The sequence below is a fragment of the Podarcis filfolensis genome (assembly GCF_964270895.1).
Source record: "Podarcis filfolensis genome assembly, chromosome: 5".
Lineage (NCBI taxonomy): Eukaryota > Metazoa > Chordata > Lepidosauria > Squamata > Lacertidae > Podarcis > Podarcis filfolensis.
Window position 1 is genome coordinate 11459592 of NC_139608.1, and position 16843 is coordinate 11476434.

The following is a 16843-nucleotide window of genomic DNA, read 5'->3' on the forward strand; positions in this document are numbered from 1 at the left end:
GCTCTCAGCAATGCTTCCTTGTGAGTGAACACACACTGGATTGGGCTGCACAGTTGCAATCCTGAACACAGTTACTTGAGAGTTACTCCCATTGAGGTTAGCAGGAACCTATTAGCATAAACATGGATTTGCTTTTCCTGAAATGAGACAAAGCCAGGACCAATCTCAGCCAGGAGCAGACAGAAGGAGCTGGTCTTTGGTAACTGTCTTAAAAGCTGTAAACACATGGGCTAGGTTAGACTGAGGTTAGAATGCTATGTGGGAGAGATGCTTTAATTTACATTTTGAAGAAATGAGACTAAAGAATCTAGGCATGGGACCAAGTTTTTCTAAAATGCTAAATGTAAGTTTTATTGCTGAATGTTGTAATTGTCTCTTTCTCTCTAGGGAGGCACTATAAATCCTGTGGCTTTGAGTCATAATTTACAGCTGGTGTGGCCATAACACTTTGGAATATACTGTCTTTGCAAAAAAAATAAGGACATTATGCATTGGGGAGGCTCTTTCCTCCTTTGATTTCATCAATGACAAGGAACCAAACTTTTGTTAATAGGGGTAACACCCAGTCAACAGACAGGATTTCCATGCTGCAAATTTAACGTTATCTGCCATGGATTGACCCCAAAGGATTCTGGAAACTGTGGTGTCAAAAGGACAAAGAAAAAAAATGTCTGGTAGTAATCCATAGTCTTCTCACAGAGCAACCATTCCCAAGTTTTACTGGGAAGACAGAACAACTAATAAGATGGTTTAAGGGTTGTATTATATAACTGTTCACAGCAGGGGTTGCCATAACTCAGCAATTTGTACTGGGCACCGAAGCTTTAATGCACACACATAGCCTTGGCTCACAAAGGCTTCCCATTTACTTCAATGGTGATGAAAACTTTTTGACACAAATGGGTACAAGTGTGGAGCATCCAGTTTTCACTGAAGTCAGCTTTGAAAGGTTCAGTCTGCCATCTTGATTAAAAATCGCAAGTGTATCCAAACAGAGACAAAAGCCTGCTTCTCATTGTCCGGAGCCTGCCCTACTTCAGATGAAAAGGTAAGGTAAAAAACCCCTGGGTGGTTAAGTCCAGTCAAAGGCGACTATGGGGTTGTAGTGCTCATCTCACTTTCAGACCAAGGAAGCCAGCATTTGTGCACAGACAGCTTTCCTGGTCATGTGGCCAGCATGACTAAACCACTTCTGGTGCAATAGAATACCGTGACAGAAATCAGAGCACACGGAAATGCCATTTACCTTCCTGCTGCAGTGGTACCTACTTATCTACTTGCACTGGTGTGCTTTCAAACTGCTAGGTTGGCAGGAGCTGGGACAGAGCAATGGGAGCTCACCCTGTCACGGGGATTCAAACCGCTGACCTTCTGATCAGCAAGCCCAAGAGGCTTAGTGGTTTAGATCACAGCGCCACCCGCATGCACACTTCAGATGAAAGCAAATCCAGCAGTCCTAAGTCCATTCACAAGAGCAATCCAAAACAAAAGATCTTAACTCCTTACTTCCAAGGAGTCCTTCAACTTCAGGTAGGTAATCTGGCATCTGGCCAAGACTCCACCTTCAGGCACCAGCAGTCCCCTGGACTTGGTAGTGGCTCTGACATCACCTCTAATGCTGTGCAATGGCCTTCTGTGTCAGTCAGGGTGTTGTGCCCCCCTGATGACCCCAGATCCTCTGCCTCTGGCTTACTGTCCATTGACACAGCCTCTCTCTTTGTAACATTTCCTTCAGGAATCATCAGGTCCTCCCTCCAGTGGGGGCCTGACAGTTACAGTATCTTAGCAGGTGTCCATCATCTTGAATCAAAATGGCATCCAACTGTATCCAAACCAAAACCAAAACCTGCTTCTTCATCTCGGGAACAATCGTGTAAAATTTGGTTACAACATCTTAAGCAATGCAGTTTGGAAAGGTTTAGTCCACCGTCTTGATTCAAAATACTATCTGATTATATCCAAACCTGCTCCATTTCAAGAACAGTGATGCCAAATAGGTTCGATTTTAACGCAATTCGCCACTTGATTCAAAATGTCATACGGTCATCTCCAAAAATAGACAAAAAGACTGCTTCTCAATCTCATGAGCCATCATGCCAAATATGGTGACAAGATCTTAAGACTTGTTCAACTGCAGAGAGAACAGATGGACAAAGAACTTTCCAGCTGGCAGAATGCAGCTTTGCGGGGCTCACAATTCCACAGACTGACTTAGGGAGTCCAGGGCTTGTAGAAACCTCATCCGAATCACACCTATTTGCCTCATCATTTTGACTGCACATAAAGCCAGTGAGCAGCTCTATCACTGACCAGCATTCTTTAAGAATTGTCTTTGGGTACCCATGGAATGCTTTGATACACCATGATCTGTTACACTCTGAAATGACCACGAGTGTTCCCAATCACCAGATATAACTCCAAATCAATATGCTCTTCATACTTTTTTTGCGATCTGACCTCAACATAAAATGCCGCTTGTGGATTTCTCTGGCTGAAGCAGCAGCTCAAAGACTCTGATATATAAAACCATTTTTAAAGCATTTCAAAGCTAGAAAATTGTGACTATTTTCAGATAGCAAATTGTGCCATTTAACAGGTCACTGGACCTAGAGATGCCAGGGGTTGAATCTGGTTCCTTCTGAATGCAAAGCATATCCTCTATCAGGCTTGGCATCAGCACCCATCATGCTGGGACAACTGCCAGGGCTCATGAACCTAGAGGGTCCACATTTGCTGACCCCAGCCATCTTTTTTCAAATAATAACAACTTCCTAAAACATTTTTTTTAATATTTACATTTGGGGATTAGTGCTCTGAAGAGAATGCATGCTGCTTGCCTCCTCTTATGCTCTGCTTGTAGATAAAGCCAGTACAGTGGTACCTCAGGTTAAGTCCTTAATTCATTCCAGAATTAACCTGAAACTGTTCTTAACCTGAAGCACCACTTTAGCTAATGGGGCCTCCTGCTGCTGCCGTGCCGCTGGAGCACGATTTCTGTTCTCATCCTGAAGCAAAGTTCTTAACCCGAGGTACTATTTCTGGGTTAGCGAAGTCTGTAACCTGAAGCGTATGTAACCCGAGGTACTACTGTATTATGAAACTGCCATTAAGTCTTTAGCGTTCTCCCCTTCAAAGGAAACCAAACCTGTCTAGCACAGCTCTTAGGTAAAGGTACCCCTGACCATTAGGTCCAGTCGCGGACGACTCTGGGGTTGCGCGCTCATCTCGCTCTATCGGCCAAGGGAGCCAGCGTTTGTCCGCAGACAGCTTCTGGGTCATGTGTCCAGCATGACTAAGCCGCTTCTGGCGAACCAAAGCAGCGCACGGAAACGCCATTTACCTTCCCGCTGGAGTGGTACCTATTGCACTTTTGGTGTGCATTCGAACTGCTAGGTGGGCAGGAGCTGGGACCAGCAATGGGAGCTCACCCCGTCGCGGGGATTCGAACCACTGACCTTCTGATCGGCAAGCCCAAGAGGCTCAGTGGTTTAGACCACAGCACCACCCGCGTCCCAACACAGCTCTTAGAGGGTCTCAATAGTATGCGGAAGTGGGGCATACGTAAGGGTTTACTTACAGCATAGAAGTGCCTTTAAAAATTAAATACACACTTTGCAAATGGGTATTTGAATTTTGCTTTGGACATCTGACAAGCACAGCACCAGCACCAGATTCCTAGGCCATCACAGAAGGGTTGGGCTTGCCTCTTTCGCCTTATAGTGGGCCTAGCCACAAAAGGGGCATGAAACAGTATCTTTGTTGAACAGATACCCAAGGCAAGCCGCTTTCCGTGGGCTAACAACCATAGTATTGTGTCTTCCCACAGACTAGATAGGCAGCAAAACCAATAGATTTATATACCCCTCGGTGGCCCAACATGTATGTCTGTTGGACTTTGTTGGCCTTGGCGAGTGACGAGCTGCATACAGGCTGTCAACACCAGCCAATTTTTGTGTTATCTGTTCTAAGAACATTGCCTTATACCAAGTCTATCTAAGTCTGTATTGTCTACAATGGCAACAGCTCTCTAGGGATTAATCAGTTATAACATTTAAAATGCAATATAAAAATGTGACACCAGAGGGCACTGTAGAGCAGCGATCCGTCGCTTTTTTAATAGCGTTTTCACAGATCAGTGTAGATCCAGCCTAGGTTTCAGACAGAGGTCCTTTCTGTTAGTTTCTGTTTGCCACTGAGCAACTGCTTGGAGTCACAGGACTCTGTTTACATTCCAGAAACCTTCCAGGCTGTTGGAAGTCTCACGGGAGACGGGAGACGGAAGACGGGATGTGACGTTAGTGGTTTCCTGTTTCCTTTGTTCCTTTGTTGTTAAATTGCTCTCTGCTTTCATAGAGAGAGGATGTATATTTCTTTGCTGTCTGCGTAGTAAGAAATAAAGCATAGCAATGTAGCCATACATCTCATCACTTCCCTGTGCTGTTTTGGATTCTCTGCTGAATGGAACGTGCCTTGGAGCCTCATCAAGGGCTCAAGTCATTAATTATTCGTCGGGAGGGCGATTCTGGAAGATGAGCTTTATCAGCTTGGTCGAGCGCAGATTCCGACACTTTCCCCCAACCCATGTTGTAATGCCTAGAATTGAACTTGGGAACTGTGTGCATGCAAAGCAGATACACTGCTACTGAGCTCATGCTTTGCTAAGGTTGCCATGTGGCACCCTTTCCACAAAACCTTTGGCAGGTACCCTACTGTAAGTAAGCCAAAGTGTGTTGAACAGAATTTTAATGTGTATATTGTTACTAGCTCTCCTACCTTAGCAATCAGTGACTTCTTTTCTTCTTCTTTCTTTCTTAATGGCATCATCCAGCCATTAAGTGAAGTTAAGCATTTCGGACTCCCATTGATTTTAATGGGTGAGCTTTAAGCGTATGCTAAGCTCTGCCATGGAAATCAATAGGAATTAAAAAGGGCTGAACGTCTCGTTTATTCCCCATTGGTTTTTGATTATTATTTAATCAAGTAAAAAGTGCACGCCATGGCATTGTACAGTCTCCCTTTAAACTATGCAAGAAAGTGGAGAAGGTTCTCCAAATTTCGTTTAAAGACTTGTTGACATTTTTACCATCTCCAGCATGTATACAATATGTCAGCTTATTCATATGCATTAAGCCCCCTCCTTTCACGAGCCAATCCATTTGTCCCGGAATCTGTTTACTTTCCCACTTCCTAGCTAACGATAATTTAGCAGCTGTTACAGAGTTCCAAACCAAATCTTGATGCTCAAATGCATGAGATCCATATGAAGTCCAAACAAAACCTCCTCTGGGCTCAGCGAGGATTCTGGTACATTTTCATCTGTTTTCTCCCAGAATATTTTAATCTGTTTTCAGACCTTACCCATCCAAAATGTGCACTTTTAGGCTGCAATGCTAAATTCACTTACCTGGGAGTAGTGACATTGAACGGAATGGGGCTTTCTTCTGAGTAGATATGCATAGATTTGCACTGTTATGCTTTCTCGTTTTCCATTGGGAGATAAAAATAAGTGTGTGCTTGAACACTTCATTGTAATCAATGGGGCTTAACAGGGCTTGACCTCGGCAGGATTGTACTGAACAATAATACCAGCAACTGTAGTGTTTATTATTTATATTGTATTTTTAAAATGGCAAGGCCACACCGCCTACAAAATGGTGATGTGGAAGCCCCACTGGTTCGAATGGCAGATTACTGAGGATCTTGATTGCTTAACCACGGAAATACTATATTGTTCCCTTGCGTGATTTGCAGAACATGAAACTTAGGAGGAGTTCAAGCAGCCGGCTCCCAGCAATAGAAAATATGGAACTTTTGGAGTGACATTCATGGCAACCTGCTCAAGGACAGAACTGATGGCCCACTCTCAAAGGTGATGGACTGTCAGTGTTATGTACTGAAGTTCTCACCCTGGGCCAGCAGGAGGATACTGTAGATAGTTTTCACTCAGGTCCACATATGCAAATAAGGGATTGAAAGAGACGTTCAGTGATTGGATAGTTACAGAAAGTGTTACAGTTGCATTGTAGTGGAGCTCTATATAAGCAGGCTGGCTGAGCCCTTCAGTTCAGTTCTGTTCTGGCCTGTGAATAAACAAGAGCTGTTTGAAGAATCGCTGTGTCGCCTGATATGTTCACCCACAACTTAACAGTCAGCATGGCTACCAAATCAGGAGGGATGTTGTGGCACAGGGGACCAGCCAGTGCAGTTCTACCTGATACCATATAGCAGCTCACCCTGAGATGGAGTCGCTTGTTTCTGAGGGAAAAGGAGTTTTCAGACTTTCTCTTCCAGGTGTATGGTGAACATGTGAGGGGCTAAACCTGCTGGCCCTTTCTCTTCACCTCACCACTTTCAGCAGACGATTGGGTCTCTACCCACAAAGAGCTGCAAACATGCAGGCTCTTCATACAATCAGGAGCTCTGTACAACCGAGGCTCTAATTTGCATGGAAAAGGAAATAAACTCCACGAGTGCAGAAAGGTCCTTTCAGATCTTATGGGTGTTCGTTTTACAGGTGGACACTTTTACAATTGTACATCTAAAAATGTAACACGTAGAGAGGTCTTTTGGGGTGATTTCAATGGGTCTGAAATAATAGCAGTTGTTCTGCCGGCTTGCACCTTTTCTGTGGTCTATAATATCACTGGTGCAACTATTACAAAGAAATTATCTCTGGACTATATGGAACTTGCCGAACTGACTGGAAGACTCTGAAACCAGAGAAAAGAGACGGTGGAAGAAGACTGGAAGAAGTTTAAAGAATATTTGAAAAAATATTTAAATTTTAGAATAGCTTTGGAACTGGATATAGGCTGTAGGGTTAGAAGTAGAAGATAGTGTATTTTAAAATAGTATTATTTGTAAGTGATAAAATGTGAATATTTTTATGGTAAAAGTAAGTGTGATTAAAAAATGGTTAAAAATTATGATATATGAAACTGCTAAAGATGAGGTAAAATGAAAATCAGATAGGGGGGACTTGGGGAAGCTCACCTAACAATGTTTAGAATAATAATAATAATAATAATAATAATAATAATAATAATAATAATCTGTATTGTCATTGCCCCCTCTCAGGGACAACGAAAATAAGGATAAGACAAGAACTTGTTTGTATTGTTTGTATTTCTGTTTGTATTGTTTATTTGTGTTATAAAAGGAATATTTTTTTTTTGAAAAAAGAAAGAAAAAGAAATTATCTCACAGAGGCTGAAGTGTTATAACCTATTTTATAAATACACTACTTTCTTCATCAGTGAATAACTTATCCAAGACCCTTTCCCACATTATCTAAGTGTTAATTTCACCATCTTTCCTCTCTAATAAGAATTAATGCACCTTAGATGTTTATCCTTTGCTGCCCCATTTTAAGAGTTCGGATAGTGTTAATGTAGCATTGAATAGTTTCTTCAGACAAAGCTATGGCGCATCTTTTGTCTCCCATACATTTATTCAGAAGCAGGTACTGAAACAGTTCCCTCGTGCCCCTCCTGGCTCTCTTGGATGCTTCTTTTTTTTTTTATTAAATATTTATTGGTATTTTCAAAAAACACACAACAAACAAAAACAAAAAAAAATAAACAAAATATTCGAAACTAAACAAAAAAAAAAATAGAAAAAACACATACAGTTTCTGATACTTATTTTCCTCAACCTTGTTTCTCAGACCTCCTCACACCTCCCCTTCTTGTATTCCAATTTAAATTGTCAATTCAGCAAGTCCTTAACTTATTTCTTCACCTTAACTTAAACATTTATTCTAACATACTGTTATTTTACTTTACTTCTTTTTTCCATTTCCTCCATTTATTTTTAACAGCCTTATTCTCACTTAGTTTAAAAAAAAAGAAAGAAAAAAAAACCAATTTCACCTTATTAAAATTACACATCAATACTTATACCTCATTAATTTATTCTTGAACCTTTTTCCTAAGGTCGACCAAAATTTCCCTTCCACGGTTTACCCAATTTCCTTACCACTAACAAAATATAAAACAAACAAAGCAATGCAAATTATCCTTATGTACCCTTTGGATTCCCAACCTCCACCCACCCTTCTCCCGGTTCCAGTCCCCAACCAATATCCATCAGTCTTTATATTATTTATTTAGCCTGGAGATCTCAGGTCCGAGGCCCTTATGTCTCTCTCAGTTCCTTTCTGCCGGTCTCTTTGATAGACCTTGATGTTAAGCCCCAGGTCTCGGAGGGGCTCCGGCCCAACAGAATCGGTGTTGCTTCTAGCCAGTCCTCCATACTTAAAAGCAAAAGCAAAGCCTATGGGGTATTCCAACTCTTGTTTCAAATTTCTTTCAAATCCAAATGTCCCCACAGCTCCAGCTTCCACCTTCAACAAATTTATAATCCTCAGGTCTTCAGATCTCCTCAAAAGAGGATCTCTCCATTTTCCAAATTCCCAATCAAACCAGGCTTTCCGCATCCAGTTTTTATTGTCCTTTTTTATCATCATGTCAGGCCTCATATTGTAGCTCTCCTTTGACTCCTGCAAACCTCCATCTCCTCCTTCGTTTTCTTCAAAAAGAACATATTGCTCCATCGTGTCTACGCTTTCGGTTTCATTTATTTGTTCAGTTGAATAGGCTTCCTGTTTCAAATCCTTATCAGACTCCAAGCTGTTGTTTACTGTCCAGTGTAATAGCGCTACCTCTGTAGACAAAGCATCGTACTCGTCTTGTAAGTTTCCCAAGAGAACCAGTGCTCTGTCCAATTCTGCTTGGAATTTAGACACTCCAGCCATTTTTGTAATGTAGTATCCTTGTTACCCCTCTAGGGGGATTTAATTCCTTGATCTTCCTTTCAGCTCAAAAACCAAAAGTCCAGTTATTTTGTATCAACCTTATTTTCAACAAGTTATCCCGAATAAACCAGCAAAAACAGCAGAAACAATGTTCTCTTTTTCCAGCTGACAACTAGCTGACTAGCAGCTCACTTGACAGCTGTCAAAATCTTCCATGCAACAGGCTTTCTCATCGGACGTTCCCGGGTCTAGGGGGGGGTGTAGTTTCAGCTCCCAAAATTCTTTTTATCCTCCAGAATATCCTCTTATAATGTCCAAACCGTGAGGTCAGGATCTTTAGTTAAAAAAAAGCAAGAAACAGGTTCTCTCGACCTTAGCTGCCCAGTCCTTTGCTTTAAGTTGTTTACAAAGAGGGGGGGGGTGGACTTCCTTTTTAGCCCCTTCCCGCTCGTTCCAAATCCAAGATAAGAAATTTTTTAAAGTTCCAATCTCCGTATTACTCACGGGTTGATGTTTTAGGATCCAATCACTCTTAGAAGAAGTTGGCGCTCTCTGTCAATGGCTTGCGGCTTCACTCCGTAGACGAGGGAGTACTCTCAGCACCACGCCTTACCCTGCCTCCGTTCCGAAGCCTTTAAAAAGGCTCCGTCGCGGATTGGGGGGGCGCAAATGGTGCCCGCCGAGTCTCTGTGTTCACAGGCATCCGCGCCTGTGATTTTAAGGGTCCCCGCTTCGCCGCAGCGGCCAGACCCAGACGCTACGGAGCCGATTCCCTCCGGAGCTCGGAGGGAATCCGCCATTAAACAGTGGCACCAACCCGGAAGTCTTGGATGCTTCAGGCAAAGTGAGAATGGCAGTGGGCCTTGGGGTGCTGGCAGATGCCTCTCAGGGCTGAACCACAAGCAGCCATCAGGCAAGAGCCACAGGTCAAGCTAGAGGGGACAAAACAAAGAGCTAGAACAAGCTAGTGCCTATCATAGTCCAGGCAAATCCCAGAGCCTTCATAGCAAAGGTAGAGAACATGTGGCTTTTCTGACGTTGCTAGACTACAAATCCCATCTTCCCTGACTGTAGGCCATGCTGACTGGGGCTGATGGGAGCCAACATCTGGAGGGTCACCTGAAGGGAATGTCCCTGTGCTTGGGTTCTGCTTTGGGGCATTTGATTGGCCAGTGTTGGAATACAGTGGTACCTCGGGTTACATATGCTTCAGGTTACAGACTCCGCTAACCCAAAAATAGTGTTTCAGGTTAAGAACTTTGCTTTAGGATGAGAACAGAAATCATGCTCCGGCAGTGCAGCAGCAGGGGGAGGCCCGATTAGCTAAAGTGGTGTTTCAGGTTAAGAACAGTTTCAGGTTAAGTAAGGACCTCCGGAACGAATTAAGTTCTTAACCCGAGGTACAACTGTAGATGAGTCATTCATCTGATCTAGAAGGCTCTTTTGCCACACCTTGCTGGGTCCCTCTACAAATTAAGTGGCAAGCGCACCATATCATTTAGCAGCAACCCTAGCAGGCCGACCAATCCGTTTTCCAAACAGAATTGCTTTGGCACATTTGCAAGGAAGATATTCTGAGCTCCCGGCCTGTTTCCACGCCTTTGAGACCCCCCTGCAGGCTCTTGCCTTGCCAACCTGACTTGGGACGCTCTTGTTCCTTTATTATTTCCCCGTCTTTCACTGCACTTGATCTAACTGTCTAGTAAGCTCTGGCTGTTGCGTAAAGTCAGTCCCCAGAGTAAGCAACAGCAATTTCCCTCCATAAAGCTGTTAAAGCCTTTGAAATATATGAAAACATTATGACAATCGTTATTAGTATGAATTACCAGGAAAACAGAACATTAGCCACATCTGTTAGAAAGAGGAAACCTTTTTGTTTTTTGTTTGTTTCGCAGCCCCCTGCTTTAATTTTTAAATAAATAACCAATGTGGTGGGTTTTCTCCCCCGTCCCTCCCTCTCCTGCTCTCCCCGGGAACATGAAGGATGATTCTGTAAAAGCAAAGGCTTGTGACGGATCTCCCTTTTCTGCTCAGCAACATGCATGTGGAAAGCCTCGGATTATATTGTGCCAGCTCGCTCCCAGAGTTCTGCGGAGAACGAGGCTGGTGATAAATGGTGGAACTTTTCATTTTTGGTTGAAAAAAAAACCACCAGCCCTAAAGAGCTTCTAAAAGCAGTGAGGGGAGGAGAGCGAGAGTGAGAGCAAGATAATGTGTTCCTAGCCTCTTCATGACACTTGCCTTTCAGATAATTGTCATTTGTCATCTTAATTTACTTGAGAGATACATCTGAAGGCAGCTCTGCGAAATCAAAACCTGGGGTTTTCAACAGGCATTTAATGAATATCTCTTGCTAGCGCCTAGATTTCTTTTCTTTGTTTTACGCTGCCTGCCATTTGTTACTACGGGCTCGCTTCTTTTCATATTTTTCTTTTAATCTATTATGAATATGAATTTGCTTTATGAACTGGCTAATTATCCCATAGCTTTTCCCAGAGAAAAAGAGGCATCTTTGCTAGGAAAGTAATGGAACATAATAGCAGTTATTTTCCATCCACTCTTCTTCTTGGGAATAATTTTAGTCAGTCATTTTTTATTTTTTTTTAGTCAGCCATGATATTTTTGAGAATGTCGGAGTGCAGTTCCAGCACCTCTCAGATGGGCGCCATTGCGTGCCGGCACCCCCTCCCCCCGCCTGCTTCTTGCCTTTAGATATTTCTGAGAAGCCCAAAATGAACATTTCAAGTCAAAGCAGAAGCTGGCCAGCATGTGCGAGTCTACACATTTTAGATCTATGACTCCAACTAGCTCCTAGCCACCCCTAACCATGATTGGTCAAGCTAAAGGGCGGGGCCAATTTGTATTTCCTTTTCTTCAATCCGTCTCCTATGTAGCGGCAGCAGGCTTTAAGCTTTCCAGCAAGGCCTCTACCGTTGCACACATACATTTACATGACAGCCCTTCCTTCATCTAGCCTAACCTCCTGAGATCAGCACAGGATTTGGGGGGGCAAATCTTGCATCTCATGAATCATGCACTTTAGGTAAAGGTAAAGGGACCCCTGACCATTAGGTCTAGTCGTGACCGACTCTGGGGTTGCGGCGCTCATCTCGCTTTATTGGCCGAGGGAGCCGGTGTACAGCTTCCTGGTCATGTGGCCAGCATGACTAAGCCGCTTCTGGTGAACTGGAGCAGCGCACAGAAATGCCGTTTACCTTCCTGCCGGAGCGGTACCTATTTCTCTACTTGCACTTTGACATGCTTTCAAACTGCTAGGTTGGCAGGAGCAGGGACCAAGCAACAGGAGCTCACCCTGTCGTGGGGATTCGAACCGCCAACCTTCTGATCGGCTCAGTGATTTAGACCACAGCGCCACCTGTGTCCCCATCATGCACTTTACTGCTAAGCTATATGGCTGTTCTTCCAAGAAAGACTGCTGTACAGCTGCTCTTCCATGCGTGGCTTCCTGCAGAAAGTGTGTTATTCACTCTTTTGCTTTCCTGTACATGTGATAATAAGTATGTAACCAAGTTGTTAACTTGGTGGAACATACCCTTTCCAAATATTTGGAATACTTACGAAATCTCTGCTACAAATCTGCACGTGGCCTTTCTGCGAACGCACACCAGATGTTCCCCGTTTATGACGTTAAATTCCTTCCTTTCATTACCTCCCGCAAAACGAGGCCGGTGGAACATTTCCACTCTCTGCCCATATTTCTTCTCTGGGTTCAGAGAGACCTCACCTAATTAATGGGGGGGGGGGAGAATCCACCCACCCCTTCCCATTCAAACAATGCTCGAAAGAATTGTCTGCATACCTGCCAGGAAGAAGAAGAAGAAGAAGAAGAAGAAGAAGAAGAAGAAGAAGAAGAAGAAGAAGAAGAAGAAGAAGAAGAAGAAGACACAGCATTTGGGACATAAAGAGCAACTGATTCACACAGCCATTCTGAGTCAAATTCAGGTTGAACAGCGTTATGAAAGGGCCTCTATAGCAGGAAATGTCTCCACTAGTGAGACATTGGCTGGCTTCTGGTGGCATCAGAATGTGGCATCCTTAGGCAGCCTCCATGGTTACAGCACCAGCTTGCTGTCAATACCTGCCCCAGAATCGCCTTGGTACATTTTACAGTCAAGCTGCTAGTTCTGAGAGCTGCCATTTAATTTGCTATGATGCCCTCCAAATGAGATAACCCTGAGGCACTTGCAGAATATAGGCTCCCCAGTGCGGTGGAGGCTCTGTCTGAGAGATGCCATTTTAATTCCCCCCTAGGGTAGGGTTTATTTTGGGGGTGTTGCTGGAAAACGTTGCTGCTGCCCACCATTACTGCCACTGCCACTCGGCACGTCCATCCCTCACCTCAGGGGACCCGCTGTTATGTACTGAAGTTCTCACTCTGGGCCAGCAGGGGGATACTGTGGATAGTTTTCACTCAGGTCCACATATGCAAATAAGGAATTGAAAGTGACGTTCAGTGATTGGATAGTTACAGAAAGTTGTTACTGTTGTTTTGTAGTTGAACTCTATATAAGCAGGTTGGCTGAACCCTTCAGCCCAGTTCTGTTCTGGCCTGTGAATAAACAAGAGCTGTCTGAAGAACTGCTGTGTTGTCTGATATGTCCACCCACAACTTAACACCCGCTATGGTTTGGAGGGGTCCACCAGAGGTCATTTGGTGAGCAGGAGCTGAAAAGTGGAACCAGCCCTGCTATTGGACCACCTGGTGCCTTCTGGTTATGATTCTTGCACAGAACGCTGAAGCAATCCAACATTCCAATTGCCGCAATAGCCTACCGGATGCCTCCAGGAAGCTTGCAGTTGGGTTATGAAAAGAAAGTTCTACCCTGCTGCTGTTCCCCAGTAACAGGTATTCAGAGCAGTGCTGGATTTACGTATAAGCTAAACAAGCTATAGTTTAGGGCCCCACTCTATTGGGGGGGGGGAATTAAAGCAAAAAAACCAACAACTGGATGTACATTTCCAAAATATAAGATAAAAAACAGATAAAATGGCTTTAGATACCTATTAGGTTCAAAAATTACCATACAGCATATATTCAACACATAAAACAGTGACAATTTGCTGTTGACAAAGGACAGCTGGACATATAAAGGGCCCCATTACCTTCAGCAGCTTAGGGCCTCATCAAACCTAAATCAGGGCCTGATTCAGAGGCATACTGTGCTGACATCTGTATGGGAATTGTTTTTAATTGTTTTATCTCTTGTGCATGTGCCACCTGGACTTCTTTGGGAGGAAGGATGGAATGAATAAACAAGAACAACAACAACAACAACAGTTGTTGTTATTGGCACCTGTCCATCTCAAGAGAGAATGGAGTGCATTCGCAGCACTGAAGAGATCTCCCAGGGGTGCAAGCCTGGGCAATATGTTTGAAGGTCCTGGGCTGCCCTCTCAGCCTCATTGTCCAAAGAAAAGGAGTACAATATGTTTGGTGCCACCTTTGCTACAGGAGTTGCCAGAAGGAGGCATTCAAGGCACCATTCAACCGCCTTAGGGACTCCACTCCAAACTTGTGAAGGCTTTGCTTGTTAGCCTTTTCTTCTCCTAAAGATATCCAACAAGGCAGCAGAGGTTTAGGGTCAGTTTTCCTTCTACACGGGCTACCTCCCAGGTTGACGAGCCCCATCTGCCCGTCACTTGCCTCTACAGCACAAGCAGAAACTGCCTTCTTGACCATTGGACCACCGAAGTGGTCTCATCAGCTCAGTCCACCGTAGCCTGTCTTCACATGCAGGAGAAGTCCCTAACTCATAAAAATAGGAATAATCAATCAATTGTGTGTGTGTGTGTGTGTGTGTGTGTGTGTGTGTGTGTGTAAGAATTGATGCTTTTGAATTATGGTGCTGGAGGAGACTCTTGAGAGTCCCATGGACTGCAAGAAGACCAAACCTATCCATTCTTAAGAAAATCAGCCCTGAGTACTCACTGGAAGGACAGATCCTGAAGCTGAGGCTCCAATACTTTGGCCACCTCATGAGAAGAGAAGACTCCCTGGAAAAGACCCTGATGTTTGGAAAGATGGAGGGCACAAGGAGAAGGGGACGACAGAGGACGAGATGGTTGGACAGTGTTCTCGAAGATACAAACATGAGTCTGACCAAACTGTGGGAGGCAGTGGAAGACAGGAGTGCCTGGCGTGCTCTGGTCCATGGGGTCACGAAGAGTCGGACACGACTAAACGACTAAACAACAACAACAACAAACTACAGTTCCCGGGATTCTTTGGAGGGAAGTAATGACTGTTGAAGTGGCATTGCGTGGATGCTACCTCAGGTTTAAGTTCGAGATTTGGGATAGGGAGGAAACCCAAAGAACTTTAGCACGCGTTGGAACACGCCAAGGCCCTAGCAACATGTGACGTTGCTGGTTGGACAGTGTTCTCAAAGCTACCAACATGAGTTTGACCAAACGGCAAGAGGCAGTGGAAGACAGGAGTGCCTGGAGTGCTCTGGTCCATGGGGTCACAAAGAGTCAGACACGACTAAACGACTAAACAACAACAACAATGTATGTATGTATGTATGTATGTATGTATGTATGTATTAAATCTGTATACCACCCTTCATCCAAAGATCACAGGGCGGTTTACAGCAAATGCTGAGGTTCCATATAGCCATCCTGACTTAACAGCCATTGATAACAAATTGCATTCTCCTAAATGGCATTGTAATTTCTACGCCATGTTGGAGGCACTGTGCCTCTGAACAGCAGTTGTCGGGCAGTAAGAGTGGGAGAGGGCTATTGCATTCATGTTCTAGCCTGCAGGCTTCCCATAGGCATCTAGCTGGCTGCTAGGAAAACAGGATGCAGAATTAGATGGGCCTTTGGCGTGATCCACCAGGTCTTCAGCTTTATTGAAATTTCTCCAAATCCAATGGAAGCAAGGGAGCGAATCTGAGGGCCATGTTGCATTTCAGGGGGCAGAAAGTGCAATGGCTTTACCCATGCCTGAATACAGCACTAGGCTTGCACAATGTCTGCTTAATACAGATTTAGTGACCATGGCTCTGAGTTAGCATAATTACAACCATCTATCCCTACATTGATAGCATCCTGTTTGCCATTATGAATGTTGGGTTATGTAACTTGCTTGTGTTACTTGTGGTTGGATGATTACATGTCACATGTTCCCTTTTAGCCAGAACTTCTGAAGCAAATTAAACAGCCACATGGCCAACATAAACCATGCTAGAACCTTAGTCGCTTCATTGACTTTTCTTTCCTTCTTTCAGCACAATTCCCACCATGTGCTTCCTGGATGAATAATATTATACTCCAATTTAATTCATAAATGTTGAAGGCACCACTTGTTTCAGCTGTAAGATCTGATTGGAGAAGACGGAATGCAAGCTTAACTGCTGAGTGCTTGGCAATTTGTAAAAGACCAAATCTTAAAAACTCAGCTACATGAAAATTAATCCCTTTGATCGTAGGGGAGCTTAATTGTTAAGAGAGAATGCTTAGGACTGCAGCTCAGAACCATCTATGTATTTATGAGTGAAGCCTGGAATGTATTGTAATAATTATCCAACAACTGCTCCAACCAACAGGTAGCACTGTTTCATGTCCTTTGTGCTTAACTAAGGTTCTGTGTCTCGCCTTGCTATTGTTCTGTCTTGTGGTTTTCTCTTGGAGATGTTCCTGGAACGATTAGATCTACGCTGGAGACTGAGCTTGCAGATCTCTAATAAAAGTTGTTCTTCTAAACAAGTTTTGCAATATTTCCGACAAAGATCACGTGTTTTGAGATCAGCAACTGAAAATCTTCTGCTGAGCCTTTCTAATATACATATTTATTTACTGCAACATAATACAGCACCATTGCACTTGGTTTTCAAATTGCGTTCTGGACCTTCCTTGTGTTTCTTAAAAAGCTAGGATCCACACCACATGGAAATCAGAGATTAACTTTTGCCCACTCAGTCTCAATCTCACAACCACCCACCAGCTTCTGTTTACTCTGGGAGAGAAGCCTCCATTTCTACCAGTGGAAGAATGTCATCTGGAACGTTTCTCCTTGGGCACAGTAAGATATAATCTGAATGAACCAGTCCATGAGTGAGT

The 16843-nt window shown here is 43.8% G+C and overlaps 1 long non-coding RNA gene across 1 annotated transcript; it reads left to right on the top strand.

Moving 5' to 3' along the window:
* Positions 1–13525: 13525 nt before the first annotated feature.
* LOC310762516 lies at positions 13526–16489 on the top strand. The gene is made up of 2 exons (XR_014548052.1): positions 13526–13622; positions 16012–16489. It is a non-coding gene; the product is annotated as an uncharacterized lncRNA (long non-coding RNA).
* Positions 16490–16843: the final 354 nt, after the last annotated feature.